Genomic DNA, 20,566 nt, shown 5'->3' with positions numbered 1-20,566 from the left:
TTAACCTGTACATTAAAACATTTACAAAACACACTTCAATTATTCTGTAAAAACAACGCAATTCTTTACAATTATGGGATGTAAAAATCGGAATATAATTATTATATAGGAGGAAAATAGGATAAAACATGCCTTCTGGTTTATTAGAAATTTAGGCAATTTACTTTTTACAATTTTTAACAACTTTTAGCGTATTTTTTTACACCAAACGTAAAAAAAACTTTCCTTGTCTAAGAAAAAAATATTGAAGCTCATCCCTGATTTTAGGTTATATTTGAACTACTGTTGGGCTGTGTCAAAAACAAAAATCAATAAACGTTGGGGGTCTTTCACTTGAAATGGGGCTAACTTTTTAAATTTTCATTTTAATTTGTTTATTAAACTATTGGAGTTATGGCGGTTTTACATAATTTTTCAATTATTAGTGCGTACATTGGGTTTCAAGATATAGGTTATCAAAATCAGGTTAGTCTATAAAATAAGTATTTTTTATTTATAACCAATTATTATTGGGTAATGAAATCGTGATTATTTATATTTAATTTTTTAAATGTTCTTTGTTTTTATTGGATATCGCTAATGTTTGATAATTTTCAACTGACCTTCACAAAACATCCCCCTTTAGAACTTCGTCTATCATGTTAAGAAATGAAAGTAAATAATAAAGCGCCTCTCGTGTTTGTTCGCACTCCAAAAATTTCATTTAATGCCTGTATATATTTTTAATATATATTTTAAATTTACATTTTTTTAATTGTAAAGTAATATATTACATTTAAATAGAATATATTACATAACAATTATGTCAATTACAGGATTACAAGCTTGTTTTCTAACATTTTTTAAATAAAACGAATTATAAAATTTCAATATATGTATATTTGTCGTAGGTATGAAAAAAGTAAAATATAAAATGGACAAACGCTTACTTACATTGCAATAAAACTTCCACTTTTAGTTTTGCAATCCAAACGCAATATTTCTATTTTACAAATAAAAATATCCGACAACACTAAAATCACTGAAACTTCCGCGGCTGACAACGAAAACTGAAAAATATAACGGCACTTTTTGTTCTGGACCTGCATATCAACATTACGCTGTACTATTATGTGTTTGTTGTTGAAATAATATAAAATATCTAATTATAACTTGTAAATTTTAATATTTTAACATGATTTTAACTACTTTTGACAATAAACAACTTTTTGTTATCAAGATGACATTTTAGACGGCAACTGACATATATGTCATAATATTTGAATCTTAAATATGTATGTAATGTAATTTAAATTACTATAATGCAACTTTATACTAAGAAAACATTTATATATTCACAAAATACAACAAAGTCTATAATATAGTTTGAAAACAATGAATATTGAATTAAAATTGAAAAAGTTAAGCGCGACCCCTTGTGTCAAAGTTAGATGATTAAATTTTCGTAATTTTTACACCATTTGATGATCGGTGGCGCCTCTAGTGTTTGTTCGGGCGGTTGGGCTTTTACTCCCGCTTATGGCCATTAAAGAAAAAGTTCTAAAGGGGGATGTTTTGTGCTGACCTTTAAACTAATTAAAATATTGATTAATTTATAATCATAAATACAAGATCGTCATATTGGTATTAGAATTGTTAATATTATAAATTAAATTTATATTTTTGTATTTTTTAAATTTATGTTTATTTAGTAGATATATTCTGTTATTTTTGAAAATGTAGTGCAATGTTTATGATGTTTATTCATGTATTGTATAATTTTAAATTTTGTGATATGTTCCTACATCTATCTATTATCACAGACACTGTGCTATTATTATACAAGAAAATAATTTTAATCTGATACCTAGGTAAAATGTGAAGTAAAAGACATGATATGGGAAACACAAGGCAGATGGTATATTTTAATATAACTTTCTTTAGTGAAATTAATCTTCTTTGGTACTACAGATTTTATGAAATAATTTACTATAAACTATAACCAGCAAAATAAAATATTAGTTCACCACAATACACCAAAACACTACACTTATACGAGAGTTTCACTAATTATTATTGATGAGAGAAACTAAGACATGAGTTTTAATCATCTGTTGACTGTTGATGCTTGGTTAGCAAAACGCGCGTCCAGTGTAAAATTATAGTGTTTTGTTGTATTGTGGTGTAATAGTGTTTTATTTTGCTGTTGTAACACCAAAGATTCCAACGCCTTTGTTGTAGATATAAAAAAAATAAAGCTTGTGTTTTAGTAAAATATAATGTGGAAATATTGGGTCATGTCACCTTTTTCAAATAAAATATGATCTGTTGGCTAGTTTCCACTTTCCTTCTCACAGTGAAACATAAGTACATATTTAACTTGGAAAACGAAGATGGTCCATTTTGCAAAAACCGCAAATTTTTCATACCTCAAAACAAACTGCAAAATGATGATCGTGTAGGTTTCTTTTGCTTTTCGAAAATCGGTTTTGTTTAAGAGGTAGATTGACTTTATAAATTATTTATACATTTCGGAGGCATATATCTAGCAATATCTAAATAAGTATTTTAATAAAAATTCCTTAAAGTTACAAGAGCTGTAAGCGTTAACGACAGTTATAAACATTCTTATTAGAATTTCTTCTGCAGAATTTCTTCTTGGGTGGTTGTCTTTTTTTTTCATATTTTTTTTTAAAATAAAACCTTTATTATAAAGTGTTTTTATTTTCTATTTCTGCAGTTTTAGATACTATCATAGAAAAAGTGATAAAAAATCTTTCTCTATGGCCATTATACTGTCGAAAGGTTTGTTTTACATTTTGTGTACTTTTACCTGGATGTACTCGAATTGTAAAACGTATAAAAATGTTGGTGAAATTGAGAATAAGATTTTGAGAACAACTTTTCTAAAGATTTACTTAACTATGGAATAATATGTTTAGGAAGCTTCAGTATTGATTTATCTCACCTGAATGTACCCAATATTCAAAAATCTGTGTCAATATTACGATTATACATTTTATCTGAGTCACATTATCAGATCAGTGAGCCAACTACATATATTATGTAGACTTTAAAACATTAGACAGGCACATGATTTTTTTAACTGCTCGGTTTTAAAAATATACACTATTATACCATACACATAATATATAAAGTTTTGAAAATTGGCAAATAAGTAAATGGTTTATTTGCTTTTTATTTGACTAATATTCATTAACATTAATTAAAATTTGTATTATTTCATTTAACATAAATTCTGATTGTATTTATAAAGTGGGCTATTTGATTTTTTTCTAGTAATATACCGGACGAGTCTTGAATAAGTGCAAATATTTTAGAGGAAGTATATTTCGACTCCAGAAACACGATGAGATTTTTTCGCGATTTTTTTAGTTTTTTTTTTTTAGTTTTTAGTTAAAACCCATAATTTCGTGTTAATAAAGCAACATAGGTAGTGGATTAAATTTACAAGAAAGAAAACCCAGAAAAGATCTAGCGGTTCTCAAAATTTAAGCAAAAATATATTTTTTTTTGAAATTTTCAAGGTAAAATAAGTCTTTTAATTTAGGACTTATTTAAAAAAACGGTAAAGAGCAAATATATGTTTCTTTTATCGCGATCTACCAGCCCTGAAATTATTTGCACTTTTTTAATACTCACCCTGTATTTGTATGTTTTTTTGTATTTAAAATAAATATTAGGGACTTAAAAGAAGTATTACGGACTTTTGTAGGCAAAATAATGGTCTGTTTGAATTGAATAAATTTTATTCCAATAGAACTAGTGATGTGTCGGTATTTGAGTAACGCGATTTTGAAGCGGTATTTTTTTGTAACGCCGTGTCGCGCTCCACAACGAATGGGGAACCTGTTACTGAAGAACGACGATCAAAATGACGACAAAATTATAAATTATTTATAATTTGCAAATAAATTATTTATAATCGCTCTTGAAGTTAGCTTGAACCGTAGTAACCGCATAGCGACGTGTTTAGCTCCACCCGTCGCGATTTCGTCGGTCGCCTACTATGGTCGCCTACAATAGTTACTGGAACTGTATGTAGCGTCGGGCGATCTCGATGGCGACGTGTTCGCTCCAGCCGTCGCGCTCCTAGAGTTCTAGTTCCCTGTCGCGTAACTGCTGCAACTCGGCATCGACGCTCAACCTCGGCGCCGCGGCGGCCTACTTCGCTCCAGCCGTCGCGCTCCTAGAGTTTCAGTTCCCTGTCGCGAACAGAAGTAACTGCTGTAACTGGCTATCGACGCTCGACCTGGGAGGCGGCTTACTTCGTTCCAGCAGTCGCTGGAGCGCTTCTAGGGTTTCGTTTTCGCCTGTAGCGATTGGGTCGGTTACTATTGGCGTGGGTGCTCCCGTCGCCGTCCGTCGCTACGTTACTTTTGAAATAGCGATTTTTGGTATGTACTAAGCATGGTATAAAATAGCGTTGTTTGAAAGATGAAAGGTAAAAGCAAATAAAATAAAATGAAAATTTGACTTGCTTTTATACATTTATATAAGTTTTATTGTTTATATTTATTTTTAAGGTTTGATGATGGCTGGAATTGCCGAAACCGGTTACCAATAAAGATTTTTTTTGACAGTGGTTTGTGGGACTAGGTAGGTAGTATAAAATAAAAGTAGGTACCAATGCCAGAAATACTACATAAGCGAGGACCGCGACACTTAGGAAGTTGGAACCTCGACTACAAAATCGCGGTATTTTGTCGCGGTATTTTTCTGGAACGGTCGCTATTGTAACGCGACTCATGTGGAACCGGTATTCCCATCACTAAATAGAACACTCATTATTTGTCATATACAGGGTGTCCCAATATTACGTGGACATAGAACTACTTCGTATTTTTGGAATCAAAATAAGTTCATTACACCTTATATTGTAGTCCATTACATATTCAATTTACCTCTATAAAAAGTGTTTCATTTGTCCGTATCAAACTTCAAAAAAAATCACATTTTTTCAGATATTTTATGAACCGTCTCTTGTAAAAAAACGCAACATTGAATAGTGTTTGAGAAACATTTTTTTAAAGAATTTACTTTTCCAAAGCCGACCTACAAAATATACTGGGAGTTCCAATATTTCGTGGACATAGATCAACTACGTATATTTTGAATCAAAAGTTAAAGTTAATTGCACATAATTTACCTTTATACAAAAGTGCTTCGTTTGTCCATTAGAGGGCATCAGTCAAAAATATAATTCCGAACGTTAATTTGTGATACTAACATAAAATTCCATATTTTCGCCGAGATTATTAGTGCACAGGTAGTAGACTTTATGCGCCACCTTGGCGCCACCATAGTTTGATGTGACAAAAATCATTTTTTGGAAGTCAGCTTTAGAAATTTAGGTTATAGGTTGAGTTGGAAAATATTTATACTAAAATTTATGCAGGGGTGGGGGTGGTTTTTAGCCTTTCCGTATTTTTTCTTGATTTTTTTGAAAGTCAAATGTTAAAGCACTTAGCAAAACAGACACCCAAAATATAATTCAAATCGGAATAACGGTTCTTAAAATATCTGAAAAAATGTGTTTATTTTTTTAAAGTTTGATGCCCTCTAACGGACAAACGAAGTACTTTGCTAGGGGAGAGTATTCTCTCTATAAGTAATATCTTAATAGCTCATGAAAATAAAACAAGTTTTTGTAAATGAACGAAACTTATACTCCATAGCCAACAAACTTTGGTCAAAAAATGACGTATAGAAAAAACAAAATACATGTAAGTCCCATCTTAGTAAGCTTTTATTTGTCCCATTATCAGAAGGGTCAGGAGGTTGCCTAAGAACGGACATTACTTTTCACAATGGGCACATGTGAAATACAAATCATCCATGATTCCACAAGACTCATGAACCCACTGTGAACATTTATGGCAATTATACCAGTCTTCTCCACTCTCCATATAATTTATCTCCACAGACGGTACATGCTGTGTCATCTCCATCAATAACATTCTTTACGTTGCAGTCAATTTTATTCTGACTGCAGCTTTGTTTTCTTACATCTTGGGCACGTAGATCTTTATTGAAAAGTCTATTTTTAACACTGTTTATTCTTTTATTTACTTTTAGCGTCTGCTGGGCCTCCAGTTGATTTTTGTATGGGGACTCTGTCAAAATAGTAGACTTCAATGATGTCCTAGCTGTTGGTTTTTTTCGTTTGTCTTAGCTATCCGTAAAGGACTGATGTCAATAATTTTTACTTATAAAAATACGAAAAATTCGATTTGTCGGAGGCATCTGAAATGGGGAAAAAAAACGTTGGAAGAACAGATTGATATCCAAAAATAAACAGTTTCCCAAGTTGTGACGTCCCAACTTAAGAAACTTGAAGTGTCCCATCTTGAGAAATATGCACTGATTCATAAAAACTATAACCTATTTTATAAAGACAACCTGTGCAAAAGTTTCTTTCAGGAAATATTACAGTAAACCACACTTATAACCCGCGACGTATAAGCTACTTACCGTCAAGACAGTATACGGAGTATACAGGGTGAGTTTCCTACGATGTTCTCTATGGGTATCTCGGAAACTACTGGAGATAAAGAGTCGGTTAAATGGGGAAAGAATTGCAGTTTTGTGGGGTCATAAATATGCGCCTTTCAGATTTTTGAAAAAGTTCATGGCTTACTAGATATTTCGAAAAAAACAAATTTCGGCTATTTTAAAAATTGTCTCTGTGTCCTCCGTTTTTTTCTAAAGCCGGTCATTTTTGACATATGACAAATAAAATTAACTTATTAAACAATTTCACTTAGTTAGCCATGGAAACAAGTTTAATCGTCTTTGCTCTCAGAAATGTGAAGCTGTCACATCCAAACTTTGTAAATTAAAATAAGCAAAAATTGTTAATATGAATTTTTCAAATGAAGAAAAGCGTGTAGGATTATTGGTTCAACTTTTTTTGACCATACATTTTCGAGGATACGTTGACCGGTGAATGTTACGTTTTTTAGAGAACGGTTTTTAATACATGTTAGAAAAGTTAAATTTAGTTAGAGCCAATTTTTACCTTTCTTGACTAATTTCACTTAGATTGCATGGTATTCTTATTTTGTTATGATTTGTAACTTATAAAAAGTCGGAATATATTACTAAACGGTTCTTTACAATTTACATTACACAAACTAAAACTTAAAAAATAATATCACTACATACACTTTAAGTTATTTTAGAAAATGTTCAAAAAATCCGCCATTGTTTTGAGTTGCATCTTCTTAAAGCTGAATTACCTACTGCCTATTCTCATAGAAGGACCGGTCCACTTAATTAAACTTCTCCTGTACCGCCTCTTCGAGTGCCTCTCTTAATTCATAAGTTCTTTTGTAAACCTTATTGTTAACTATACCGCATAAAAAATTCTAAAATGGTCAGGTGATCGGGGAGGCCCATGCAATTAGTCCACCTCTTCCTATCCCTGCGTTTGTATAATTATGATATAAATAATTTTTAACATTTCTTTCCTTATGGGGGGTGGGGGGTGGAGTGTCATAATGAAAGTCATGTTGGAACCACTCTATTGATGCGCGAGTATCGACACGCTTTTCTTCATTTGAAAAATTCATATTTACAATTTTTGTTTATTTTAATTTACATAGTTTGGATGTGACAGCTTCACATTTCTGAGAGCAACGCCGATTGAACTTGTTTCCATGGCTCACTAAGTGAATTTGTTTAAAAATTATAAGAATTGGTTATAACTTTTTTTTTAAATTTTTTGAAGAAAAGATATTATAGCTTATATCACTAAAAAGCTTAAAAAATTGCGCTTTTTATGAAGTCATGGCCAACTATGGTTTCCATTTAAAAAAACCTAAGTTTGTGTCATATGTAAAAAATGACAGGCTTTAGAAAAAAACGGAGGACACTATCTCATTAAGGATGTGATTATCTACAACTTTTATCTGAAAACTATTTGTCTGAAATAGCTTATAATGTAATTAGGGACAATTTTTAAAATAGCCGAAATTTGTTTTTTTCGAAATATCTAGTAAGCCATGAACTTTTTCAAAAATCTGAAAGGCGCATATTTATGACCCCACAAAACTGCAATTCTTTCCCCATTTAACCGACTCTGTATCTCCAGTAGTTTCCGAGATACCCATAGAGAACATCGTAGGAATCTCACCCTGTATAAGGGGTATACAAAGTTGTCCTGCTAGCAAATATTTTTAAAAATCTTCCAAAAATTAAAAACCGGCTGTCCGCTCTACACCAAGTATAACTAGACAAGCCATCTTCTATCTGAAAGATGGCCGTATTATTAACTTTCCACTAACACAGATAGATGCCGCCGCAAATCTACTATGTCTTAAAAAAAATACTATTTCTTCTTAGGAGACCGTCCTATCTTAGGTAACTCTCCCCTATAGATGTAAATTGTGGTCAATGTTCAATGAACGTATTTTGATTCCAAAAATACGTAATAGTTTTATGTCAACGGAATATTGGATATTGGGACACCCTGTATAGGTTTTATTAAAAAAGCACCAGAAGGGTACAAATTAGTTCTCTCTTAATATGAGAGAAAGAGAGGATATAATTTATGACAGTGAAAATTCACATGTAAATTGTAATTTCTGTATCTCTGTCTGTATATTGTGAATCCTCTCAGGTCATTTGGATGGACTTTAGTATGTATAGTTCTAATTCTAATAGTTTGTGTAGTGGTACAATGAGTATACCTCGTAGTACTTGGGCATCTGCAAAAAAAAATTTAACCAAACTTAATACTCTACGTCATAACAGTAATGATATTTTTGCGTTTTATTCATTATTTATAAAGTGCAATAAAGGTGATGTTTAATAAAGATAGAAAGGGTATTCCTGATATATCTCTGACATAAGAATAATTAATATAATCATGATTAGTAACATTGTTCATATTTTTAATTAAAAAAAGTGATTTATGCCAACCTTCACAGGGACTTAATATAACGTTTTTAAAACATGCTAATATATTACTTAATCCTTGACCTAAGTATAAATGACCTTAAAATTTCTTTACCAGACTTTGTATAATTTTTGTTAAGTGGGTATTTAAGAATTTGCCTTTTACAGTTAATCTTTAGACGTCTATAAGTACTTATATACGTACGTAAGAGATTACTTTTATTTTTGAAAATCATGATAAAATGTGAAAAAGGACATGTCTTTGATATATCCATAACTTACTTTTTATGACAACGTACTTATTAAAAGTGAATTGCTTTTCACTGAAAAAGGCATGTTTTTAAGTGCACTTAGAACTTTGAGTATATTAATTTAAACTTATGGAATAGGTACATTAAATATCAAATAAAGTTAAGTGTGGAAAAACGATGCCAATGATTAGTCGAAATTTGGAATGTAATATAAATTAGTTTAATCTATTGTTTTTTCCGTATTACTGTAACGTATTATCCTTGTATTATCTATACAGGTCAGACGCCTAACATACCTGTTTACTCGTAGAAGCTCCCTCTATGATGAAATATTTATGTATTGGATAAGTCAATCATTACGAAATGTTGATCTACATTGCAACAGTAAAATCTCTGAGAAAAATATTAGGTAAACATAACAGAAGAATATTTTTTATAAGTATGTGTGACAGAAATGTAGTTTTGAAACATATTTCTTGATAGTATAACCGTCGATTAAAGAAATAAGAAGCTGCGCAACCTTATGGGCATTTTCTTGGCCCAAAACCTGGCGATACCGTCGCGTCGCCGCTAATCAACCTGTCCGAGATTTAGTTTAACTCTGCGCCGCTGCTCACTGATAGGCTTTTACAGCGCAGCGAATAAAGAATACTGTAGCGTAGTTCTGCTTTCAGGCGACAGAGTGGGTGGTTGCCGGAGGCAGTCTTGCTAGAACTACGGATTAATCCGTAGATTTACGGATTTTGGGTACAGTACGTTAATAATACGGATTTCTATCGTTAAACTATTTAATGTAATATTATATGATTAAACAAAGAACGGCGTCAGAGTTGGCTTGGAAATAAAGATCGCTGTTATTTCATATCGTGGGCTTTATAACGAAAAGGCGTATCTCGATTTTTGCTACTTTTCAGTACCTATATACAATAAAAATTTTTCAAAATGTCGATTTTTAGTAAAAGATGCCTATAAAACAGGGCATTAAACACACGGTCCATTTAATAAAAAACCCCAAACTAAACAAAAACAACACATCTTCACCTATGCCTTTTTGACTTTGAACTGTTAGTGTTTAGTAACAGTTCCTGTTCACTGATTACAAATTCGACTTCCATTCTACATGTTTATACAGGGTGTTCCAGAACTAAGTGCAAGTATTTTAAGGGGTGGTAGATCTCGATAAAAGAAACATATTTCCTCTTTATCGTTTTTTAAATAAGTCCAAAATAACAGAGTTATTTTACTTTGAAAATTTCCAAAAAAATGATTTTTTGCTAAAATTTTGAGAACCACTGGATCTTTTCTGGATTTTCTATCTGGTAAATTTAAGCTAATACCTAGGTTGCCATATATTATCAAGAAATTATATTTTTTAACTAAAAACTAAAAAAAATTCGACAATGATTATGAGCTAAAAATTATTGTATTTTTCGGAAAACTTTCTGTTTCTCTAAAATGTTCTTAGGGAAAGTATGATTTCGGGCAATTTTCCATTCGGGCAGTGTTCGTTTCAGTGATTTACTTTCGGTCAATTTTCCTTCGGCCATTTGTCTTGGACAATTTTCTGGATACGCAATACAGTTATGTGTAAAGTTAAAAGTTAACTCATTCTGACCATAGTTTGTGTGCAAAAATTCAGAGCCTTATTTCTTTCAAGTATGTGAAATTAGCTGCAGTGTTAAAGAGTGCTGTTGCCATAATAGGACTTTTATTTTCTTCCAAGCAACCATCAAAAAATAATAGGCGGAATGTGTCATTTTGTTTCGCACGCATTTTTATAACTTAAAACAAAGGACCTATCTCAAATTCCATCTTTCTTCAATTGATATAACAAAAAATCCTATCTCAACATATGTCTTTTCGTCATATCGAAGAATTCTAGCATTTGAGATGGGGCAAATTTTTAAATGAATATAATATGAAAAAAGTATAATATTGAGATGCGCAAATTCGCTATGTTTAAAAATGACCCAATGGGCATGTCATGACGTTGATATCTCAAAATCGCCAAAAAATTGAGTTAGGTTTTTTCGTCATAAAGCCGACGATATGTAAAATATAGTAAATTTCAATAGTCATCATTTCCAAGCCAACTAAAAGACTTTTTTCGATCATACGAAATATTTAGTATATATAAAAGAATTTTTATTTTTGTTGTTTATTCTACGTTTAACATGAATAAATTTTCGATACTTAAACGCGGGTTTTTCATCCAAAGATATTTTCGTCAAAAACGTATTATAGATATTACACATGTTAATATCGTCGCTAATCTGTCGCTTTCAGTTCCACACCGTCTTCGATATGTCTTCGCTAGCTGAATTAGAAATAATGAGTGTTTTATGCGTTGGCCGCAGAACGAGTAGAGGCTCCACCGTACAGCACTTGAGACGTAAGGGGAAATCAAATCAGCCTTGTCACGAATTTGTCCATTAGGTTGCGTATCTACCCAATTCTTTCAATCAACTGTATAACTATTTCACTGAGATATGGAAAAAGAATAGGGGTGTAATAACGAGTTGTACAGAGTTAGATTATTTTCTGTTAAAATTTTACTAAGAATATATTCTCTGTGTTTCTATACATGAATTGTTACGGAAAAAATACCATTAGTATATTTTTTATAATACGAATTGGGGACACCCTGTATACTATAATTGCAGAAAATTCTGGATTTTAAATCGAGGGTAATGTTACCATTTTTTACCACCGAGTTAGATATTATTTTGAGAGACATTTACAATATATAGGAAAATGTAATTTACTCATTACAATGACTTAACTAAAATGACAGACAACTGTCACTGTCGTGTATTCTATCGTTGGGCACACTTTACCTAAAGTTAAAATACACAGCCTCTGTTCCCAAGTCTCAAAAATGTCTCCCAATTCCCGATATACAGGGTTGTTCACCACATGCGACACGGAGTATTGTAACTAAACGATTAGATTTTTACAAATTGTAAGTTTTGGGTTCGTTGAAGGACTATTAGAGCTACAATTTAAAAATATTTTTACAAGATAAAGAGTGTCCCAAATAGGTAAAAAAATATTATAGTTGTATTTTTTTAAATAGAACACCCTGTATATTATTCTATTTTTAGATTCTACGATTGAAATAAAGGTAAATTTGATTAAGGTTTATCACACCTAAACCTTACCGTTTTTGAAATATTTTCAATTTTATGAAATTGCAGTAAAAAATTTAAGGCTTTATTTCTCCAAGGGTATCAAAGTTTTTAATACTATATATTTACTGAAGATTATTTATTGATCAGATATTGTGTTGCAATAATAAAAATTTTACTACTTTATACAGAGTGTCCAAAAATTTATATTAAATAATTACTAGTTTTAAACGGCAATAACTTGTTTAATTTAAATAGAACACCCTATATATTTTACGTGAATCAGATGCACAATGTAATTGTCTATCAAATTGTATTGTTCCATTTTTTACCCACCTCTTCAAATTTTCATAGAAAATGCATTTTCTTATAATTTAGACCTCATTTATCGCTATACCTATGGAATATTGACATTTTAGCTTATTTTTAAAGATATAACAAATTTTCAAAGGGTACAGATACTAATATTGTCGATATATCTAGTTCGCTTATTTAATTAAAAAATAAAAAAACTGTTTAAATATTTTTTGTTAAAGAGGACCAATTAATATGATCCCAGTATTCAAACCAGATTCAAACTACATTATTTGACTGTTTACGTTGTAGTAATAATTGCTCCAAATACTAAAAAACTGAATTTTGTGTGTGTATTAGACAGTGTGGTAAAAAGCAACACCTTATAAATTTTACTTCATTTATTAACGAATGCTTATTTATAAAAACACATACATTCATTTTTATAACTTATTATTATATTGATTTCTGAGTCAAATCCACATTTATTTAGAATAATTTTTTAATTAAAACAATTTATAAGTATGTAATTAACTAATTTTTGGTGTTTTTGGTAGGAAATAATGATGGTATATTTAATTGGTATACTCTTTTATAAATATTTAAATAGTTTATTTTGTATGCCAATGGGCTTGCAATATTTACCACCTGTACATTTTGTACATATTATGGTGCTATAAAAAAATCTGAAATGTCAATATTCCATGGGTATAGTGACAAATGAGGCCTAAATTATAAAAAAATGCATTTTCTACGAAAACTTGAAGAGATGGGTAAAAATTGGTATAATAAAATTTGATAGACAATTACGTTGTGCATCTGATTTACGTAAAATATATAGGGTGTTCCATTTAAATTAAACAAGTTATTGCCGTTTAAAGCTAGTAATTATTTAATATAAATTTTTGGACACTCTGTATAAGGTAGTAAAATTTTTATTATTGCAACACAATATTTGATCAATAAATAATCTTCAATAAATATTTGGTATTAAAAACTTTGATACCCTGGGAGAAATAAAGCCTTAAAATTTTTACTGCAATTTCATAAAATTGAAAATATTTCAAAAACGGTAAGGTTTAAGTGTGATAAACCTTAATCAAATTTACCTTTATTTCAATCGTAGAATCAAAAAATAGAATAATATACAGGGTGTTCCATTTAAAAAAATATAACTATAATATTTTTTACTTATTTGGGACACTCTGTATCTTGTAAAAATATTTTTAAATGGTAGCTCTAATTGACCTTCAACGAACCCAGAACTTACAATTTGTGAAAATCTAATCGTTTAGCTACAATACTCCGTGTCGTATGTGGTGAACAACACTGTATATTTCAGATCATTCTTGTAATAGGTATTTTTTGCTTGCTACCTTCATATTATCACCCTGTATGTATATATTTACATAATTATTCCATTGTTTTTTGCCTCATATACCCATAGAAACATACATTATGTATGTCAGCGAGTAAATAGACCACATGCATCTATTAGAAAATAATAAAGGGTGTGTAGTTGTAATAATAGAAAAATGTGTTAGAAAATAATAGAAAAATGTGTTTTATATTTTATCTCCATTTTTTCTAGTTTTTATAACGAGGAGATAGATCGACTTTTCGAAGCCTTTTAAGTAGTTCTTGCTGGCTAGGAAAATTTATGGAAATAATTAACAAACTGTGTAACTTCTTTTTATAAAAATGAACTTTAATCATAATCAAATTTGGAAAAATATAAACGGAATCATTTCAGAACAAGCAAATTTTTTTTATAAAGAATGCATTTTCTCAAATACAAATTAGTTAATAATAAATAAGTTTTGTAAAGACAATCCGGGGACATACTCTATATTAAGATGTATAGTGCATATCAAATAAAATTTTAGTCACGTGGTTAAGCTTGACCGGCACAGCGTTGTCCACTTTTACATATTATTTTCTTTTAACCAAAATATTTTGTGGAACAAAATTAAATTAATTATAAATATATAAACAGTTATTATTTATATCAACAAAACTCACCTTTTTAACAGCACTTAAGGGACATAGAGGGCCATTACTACCGCTTTCCCGTTCAAAATATTCTAATAAAGTTGCGATAATTTTTTACAGCTATTGGTTCTAAAAAGAACAATGTTCGACTGCATTGTCTGCTGTAATAATTTTTAAGCTTAAAGGCTCACAACAAATTTATTTAAACCAAAAACTCGTAATACAAATCTAAAGTGTCAAAACGAATGACAATGCCAGAAAATAAATGAATAAATGTGGTAACTTGACATTTTTTACAGCAGAGCTACCACCTGAATCCCCAGCCAAATATGTCCACGATTGGCAACAATGAATTTAAAAATCACGCCCTCGATTACGTAACTAAAAGTTTAATTGGCATCAAATATATAGAAAGCACTGTTCGTTAAAATGTTGTATCCTATGTTATAGGGCTTGTTTCTCTCTACAATTTCCTGTTTCACAATGTACCGTTTGTGTCCGGGAAAGGTTCATAGTTTCATAGTTGTCGATTTTCGAAAGAAATCAGTACATGTATATTATTTCGTATATTGTTCATTATATTGATTTTATGGAAACCACTGTTCATTAAAATGTTGTCTCCTACGTTATAGGGCTTGTTTCTCTCCGGGAAGGGTTCATAGTTTCATAGTTGTCGATTTTCGAAAGAAATCAGTACATGTATATTATTTCGTATATTTTTCATTATATTGATTTTATGGAAAGCACTGTTCATTAAGATGTTGTATCCTATGTTATAGAGCTTGTTTCTCTCTACAATTTCCTGTCTCACAATGTACTGTTTGTGCCCGGGAAGGGTTCATAGTTTCATAGTTGTCGATTTTCGAAAGAAATCAGTACATGTATATTATTTCATATATTTTTCATTTTATTGATTTTATGGAAAGCACTGTTCATTAAAATGTTGTATCCTATGTTATAGGGCTTGTTTCTCTCTACAATTTCCTGTCTCACAATGTACCGTTTATGTCCGGGAAGGGTTCATAGTTTCATAGTTGTCGATTTTTGAAAGAAATCAGTACATGTATATTATTTCGTATATTTTTCATTTTATAAATATATATATAAATGTATATTATTTCGTATATTTTTCATTTTATTGATTTTATGGAAAGCACTGTTCATTAAAATGTTGTATCCTATGTTATAGGACTTGTTTCTCTCTACAAGTTTCTGTCTCACAATGTACCGTTTGTGTCCGGGAAGGGTTCATAGTTGTCGATTTTCGAAAGAAATCAGTACATGTATATTATTTCGTATATTTTTCATTTTATTGATTTTATGGAAAGCACTGTTCATTAAAATGTTGTATCCTATGTTATAGGGCTTATTTTTCTCTACAATTTCCTGTCTCACAATGTACCGTTTGTGTCCGGGAAGGGTTCATAGTTTCATAGTTGTCGATTTTCGAAAGAAATCAGTACATATATGTTATTTCGTATATTTTTTATTTTATTGATTTTATGGAAAGCACTGTTCATTAAAATGTTGTATCCTATGTTATAGGGATTGTTTCTCTCTACAATTTCCTGTCTCACAATGTACCGTTTTTGTCCGGGAAGGGTTCATAGTTTCATAGTTGTCGATTTTCGAAAGAAATCAGTATATTATTTCGTATATTTTTCATTTTATTGATTTTATGGAAAGCACTGTTTATTAAAATGTTGTATCCTATGTTATAGGGCTTGTTTCTCTCTACAATTTTCTGTCTCACAATGTACCGTGTGTGTCCAGGAAGGATTCATAGTTTCGTAGATGTCGATTTTCGAAAGAAATCAGTACATGTATATTATTTCCTATATTTTTCATTTTATTGATTATATGGATTTTTATATTTTTTAATTAAAAGTATATCCAATTCCTTTAATTATTATTTTTATTTTTGGCAGTGATCGTATTTTCTTTTCTTATTAGAAAATAATTTGTTTTGAAATACTGAAAAATCGGCCTTTGTCGGAGTTTATTTTTTTTTTCTATGTAAAATAGATAAAGTTACTTCTCTACTGCCACCTTTTAATAAATGGTTAGTTGATTTAATAAAAGTAGTTAAAAAAATCCGTTTAGCGAAAGAAGGAATGGCTTTCCTGGATCATTGAAAAATTGACAGCTTTACTTTTGAATTAGAATAACAGACACTAACTGTCACTGTTATAAATTTTTTTATTATTAAAACAAAATTTGCAACATAAAAATGCCAGTACTTACGTGTATCTATGAAAAATCGTATGTTTTTTTTAATTGCCTATTGAATATAAGGATCAAGTAATGTATAATTAATTCAAAATGCATATATTAAAAATAGTTAATGAATGGTCGGTCACATGCTTGTCGCGTGACTATACAATAATACAATCTCATTTACTCTTTTATTTTGTCATTACATGGGATGTGAGTTAATCTTGTAATTAATGGTAGTCTGTTATATATGAAATTCTGCGAAATTACAGAGAGGATAGGGTATAAGTAATATTCTTTTTCAGTATTATACTAGTAAAGCTTGATTTTCATACATCTGTTGTCCGACGCACAGTGCTTCGAACATATGGTTCTAGAGGACAAAAATGCAAAACTTCTCTTTTATTGTAGGCAATTTATTCAAACTAGGTTTATTTGACACAAATGATGAGTACTTTCATTGTACTAAATGATGATGTTCCTAGTCCCACGTTTATGAAAAAAAATCTTATAAATAATAAAAATGTTGTAGCTGTGTTCTATCTAAGGAAATAATAATTTATAGCATGAAAACGGTGTAAGTATTAAATAAATCCCTGTGATAAAAAATAATTGAAATAATATTAGAACATGATTCCTACAATATAAGCCTAATATAAGATAAAAATGTTTTTCTTTAATGAAAAAGAAACATTAATGCTATATTTAATTAAAAAGAAAACTTAAGATACTATAAATTTACTTTAGGACAACAAAATGCATAGATCGTAACTACTCTGATTCAGAAGAATCACTGCTGACAGAATCTTCCAAATTTATAGTATCCATATTACAGGTAGATGAAATATCCTCACATATAAGATATTTCTGTACATCATTTTCTAATATGTTACTTTTTCGCGTTGTTACTGTTCATTTTGTCGGTATGAGGGGTTCGGATGTTAATAGTTACCTCTTTAATAGACCGTATCCATATATTATTTTTTCTTTTTTTTGGGTATGAGGTTTTATAATAAATTGAAAGATGGAAACTTTTTTATGCGACGTTTCGCTCCAACATAGTGGGCTTTTTCAGGCACAAGTGGTGTCTCATTTGACTGGAAGGTTCATCAATATCTAATAAAGAACACATTTTTTGAAATACAAATAATTTTGAGTTCTTGTCCTTATGATCAAGCCATGTATTAACCAGATCGGCATTGCTAATCAATTTTACTCCATCTGAAAAGTATTATAAAATAAAGTTCGTCGCAAGCAGACGCAGGTGAACTATACAAAAATTAAAAGTGTATGAATATGACAACAAAAATATTCAATAAATACGATATGTTTTGATATGTTTTTATTAAATGCCTTTTTGAAGTTTGAAAACGTAAAATTTTTATACCCATTTAAGAATCATCTTAAAAAATAAATAAAAATTAAACAATCACGAACTTGTTTAGAAATAAATTTAAAGTACATACCTTGTTTAAGCATAGTGGCTTTCAATTAAGTACGTACCGTTTAACTCCATATACAGAACTACTATGAATGTTATTCTTTTCACTGATATAAGATAATGATCGCAAAATTTATTTTTAGTGAAAATATTTGCTAACAAAAAACGCTGTTTATGAAAATTAATATACAGGATGGTTGAACATTGCTATAAGTATAAAATTACATATTCAGATATTATTAAATGTTAACTTTTTTTTTCGATTTTTGTCCATGGGACGAAGCACTGTGCGACGATACGTTGATACGATATTAATTTCATTGGTTGTATTTAAAGGGTTTGATTGGTTAGAAACGATTAACCAATCGAAGCCTTTAAATACAATCAATAAAATTAATATCGTATAAAATAAACGTATCGTCGGACAACGGATGCATGAAAATCAAGCTTATAGATACAATTATGTATACAGAGTGAGTCTTAAATAAGTGCAAATATCTTCAGGGCTGGTAGATCTCGATAAAACAACATATTTTTTCTTTACTGTTTTTCAAATAAGTCCAAAATAACCGAGTTTACTTTGAAAATTTCCAAAGAAATATTTTTCGCTTAAATTTTTAGAACCACTGGATCTTTTCTGGGGTTTCTTTTTTGTAAATTTGATCTACTACCTATGTTGGCATATTATCAAGAAATTATGGTTTTTCACTATAAACTAAGAAAAATTTCAAATTTTAAAAAAAAAATTGTGCAAAAAAAAACCTGATCGTATTTCTGAGGTTGAAACTACTCTATACAGGGTAAGTCTTAAATAAGTGCAAATATTTTCAGATCTCGATAAAAGAAACATATTTTTTCTTTGCCGTTTTTTTTCTTGTAAAATTAATCTACTACCTATAAATAAATAACAACCATGAGGCAAAGATCATACCAAAAACTTTTAGTCACGTGATTAAGCTTGACCGGCACAGCGGCGCGCCGTCCACATTTCTTTTAATCAAAGTATTTTAGGAAACAAAAATAAATTGATTAAAAATATACAGGGTCCGGCAATAGTGCGTCGGGCATCTGTAGCTCCTAGAATAAAAAATTTGGAAATTTTGTTTAAGTGTAAACCTAAAGTATGTACAAGGATCTGTTTCAGGAAAATATTTTAACTTCTATAGGGTGGCTCAAAAAAGTTTGAGTAGATCGGGATGATTTTTTTAAATGGGACACCCTGTATATTATTGTATTTTTAGCTTCCGTTTAGGTTGCTTTACATAATCCTAAGATATGAGTAAATATTTTTCGATAGTCTCAGAGATATTAATATCTAAATAAATAAAAAATCTATATTTTTCAGCCATTCTTAAAAAAAATATTAAAAATACTAGAACTGTTCTGAAACCAAAACTATATTAGGTATTTTCTTTAGATGGTCTAAACTTACTTTGCTATAAATGTCGCAATCTTAAATCATACAGGATGTTCAAAATTCTACGCCAAACTTTCTAAAATATAAAATAATTTTTCTTTGTTTTTTTAGTCTGTATATTATTTTTTTGGTAGATGGACAATTAAAAAATGAACATTTTTTGTATTTAATGTATTTCAAAATTTTTAATGGTTTCGCAGATACACGCAGTATTATTTCATATGGCTCTCTCAAGGTAAAATACGAAAGAAAAATTATTGGGTGGCTTTGATTAAAATTTACTGTGGAAAATGCCATATGAAATATAAAACCGCAAATATCTGCGAAACCAAATTTTGAAATACTCTAAATACAAAAAATGTTCATTTCTTAGTTCTCCATCTATTGAAAAAATAATATATAAGTTCTATATAAAATAACGAAGAAAATTTTTTTTCTATTTTAGAAAGTTGGCGTAGAATTTTGAACGTCCTGTGTGATTTACGATTACCATATTTATAGTAAAGTAAGTACAGACCATCTAAACTAAATACCTAATGTAGTTTTGATTTCAGGGCAGGTCTTGTATTTTTAATATTGTTTGTTAAGAAAGGCTGAAAAATATATATTTTTTATTTATTTATTAATATCTCTGAAACTATGGAAATATATTTACTCATATCCTAGGATTATGTAAAGTGGTCTGAAAGCAAGCCAAAAATGCAATAATATACAGGGTGTTCCATTTAAAAAAATCATCCCAAACCACTCACGCTTTTTTGGGCCACCCTATAGAAGTTAAAATATGTTCCTGAAATACCTAGTATATACTTTAGGTTTGCACTTAAACAAAATTAAAAAGTTTTTTATAGTAAAATGTTTTAAGGTTAAAGTATTACGACACAATTCATTTAAACCAAAAATTCGTAATACAAAACTAAAGTGTCAA

The 20,566-nt window shown here is 29.9% G+C and overlaps 1 protein-coding gene across 1 annotated transcript in view; it reads left to right on the top strand.

The window, feature by feature from the left end:
- The first annotated feature begins 295 nt into the window (after positions 1-295).
- Positions 296-20,566, top strand: part of LOC115875993 (sialin) — a 92,801-nt gene continuing 72,530 nt past the window's right edge. The window contains exon 1 of the mRNA XM_030891637.1: positions 296-465. The gene's annotated coding sequence lies outside the window, so the exon portion shown is untranslated. The remainder of the gene's footprint in view (positions 466-20,566) is intronic.

This window comes from Sitophilus oryzae, unplaced genomic scaffold, assembly GCF_002938485.1.
Source record: "Sitophilus oryzae breed Bouriz unplaced genomic scaffold, Soryzae_2.0 scaffold_1396_pilon_pilon, whole genome shotgun sequence".
Classification (NCBI taxonomy): Eukaryota; Metazoa; Arthropoda; class Insecta; order Coleoptera; family Curculionidae; genus Sitophilus; species Sitophilus oryzae.
This window is presented reverse-complemented; position numbering and strand designations above follow the sequence as displayed.